This window comes from Panthera leo, chromosome D1 (assembly GCF_018350215.1).
Source record: "Panthera leo isolate Ple1 chromosome D1, P.leo_Ple1_pat1.1, whole genome shotgun sequence".
NCBI lineage: Eukaryota > Metazoa > Chordata > Mammalia > Carnivora > Felidae > Panthera > Panthera leo.
Window position 1 is genome coordinate 51,338,659 of NC_056688.1, and position 1,906 is coordinate 51,340,564.

Here is a 1,906-nt window from a genome sequence, read left to right on the forward strand (position 1 = left end):
GAACTGGGCAGGGAAAGAAACTTAAAAGATCAGCATATTATCAGCCCACAGACTGTAGAGAGAGTTCTCAGCCAGACGGGGTGGCCAATGTGCCCCAACCCTAAAGAAGTGAAGTTTCAAAATAAATTTGGAGAGGGCAGTATGTGTTAAGCTGAAAAATTTCTTTCCAAATGTGAGGAAGGGGTTAGACTGCTGCTTCAGAACTGTGGAATTATTTGGATGTTGTACAAATGGTTACTACATCAACAGAAAAAAAGGTAATTACAAAGTGTGTACATCACAACATGCTTTTAAAGACACTTTTGCATTGTGCACACATTGCAAAAAAACATTGTCCCCAGGGTGCTCAGCTTGAAGCCCAACTGGAATGCCTGGGGAGAGACAGAGACAGTTTGGTGAAAAAGACACAGGGGTTGGGGTGGGAGAGGTGGCAAAATGAGAAAGCAGCCTTCCAGTTAAAGATCAGCTCTCAGTTTCAAGGCCAGCTTCAGCCTTAGGAGGAGTCGGGCTGAGAGGGAGGAGCAGTGGCAGAGCAGGACTGTGCTGCTCTGCCTCTCATTCAGGTCAAGCGGAGTCTGGTCCAGCATCCTTTGTGTACAGAGGTGTTCCTCTTTGGTGCATTTAAGCTTATCTCCCAGGTCATCAGTTGTCTTCTCCAGTTTGGCCACTGACCTGTCAGCAAACTCATCATGCACGGGTCTCTGCTTCCTTGAGTTTATCTGTAAGAATATTTATCTCCTCTTCATATGTGTCCTCTGCTTGAGAGTAATTTTCTGCAGTAGCTCTCAGGCACTTCAGGTTCTGGTCCATCAGTCTGATCTGCTCATCCATGTCTTGGCAACGAGACTATGCCAGCTCAGGTCATTCCTCGTGCTCCTCAATAATCACCAACTTCTGAGCCCCCTTTTTGGACTTTAGATTTGCCTCTTCTGCAATGTGCTAAGCTTCTTAGAGTTGATTTCCTGGAGTTCCATCTTCTCTTCATATGTTAAGGCTAGGTTTTCAATAACGTCCATACCTCTCTTGCTCTGAGTAGCAGCTTTCTCAGTTTCCTCCACTTTTGCAGGGCAGCTGCCAGGTGCTCCTGGGCACTGTTCAGCTCCTCATCAACCAGCTGCATCCTAGGGGTCAAGGAGGCCACCTCAGCCTCGGCCTGCTCTTGGCCACCTTTCCTCCTCCACTTCCCACTTCAGGTTCTCCGCTCATTCCTCTGTATCACCTGCTTGCTGCTGCAGAACGTAGATCCTGCCTTTCACCGCCTACATGGTGGTGATCCCTACCATGGTGCCCACCCAGCCCCTGCTTGCTCTCAGCTTCTGGCCTCCTTCCATCCACACTGCAGCCACTTCTTACCCCCACTTCCACCCATTCCACCCTGAAATACTAGAACGCCAGTAGGTTCTCTTTTAGTTTTGTTATTTCTTTCACTGTGCAGAAGCTTTTTATTTTGATTTAGTTCTAATAGTTTATTTTTGCTTTTGTTTCCCTTGCTTCAAGGGACCTATCTAGGAAAAGTTACTATGGCTGATATCAAAGACATTACTGCCTCTGTTCTCTTCTATGATTTTTGTGGTTTCAGGTATCACATTTAGGTCTTTAATCCATTTTAAATTAATTTTTGTGGATGGTGAGAGAAAGTGGTCCAGTTTCTTTCTTTTGCATATTGCTGACCAGTTTTCCCAACACCACTTGTTGAAGAGATTATCTTTTTTCCATTGGATATTCTTTCCGGCTTAGTGGAAGATTATTGACCATATAGTTGTGGGTTTATTTCTGGGTTTTCTATTCTGTTCCATTGATCTGTGTGACTATTTTTGTTCCAGTACTATGTTGTTTTGTTCACTGTAGCTTTATAGTGTAACTGGAAGTCGGCATTGTGATGATTCTGGCTTTGCTTTTCTTTTTC

General features: G+C 44.9%; 1 pseudogene; it reads right to left on the reverse strand.

The window, feature by feature from the left end:
* Positions 1-438: 438 nt before the first annotated feature.
* LOC122200228 lies at positions 439-1,283 on the reverse strand (annotated as a pseudogene).
* Between the last annotated feature and the right edge of the window lie 623 nt (positions 1,284-1,906).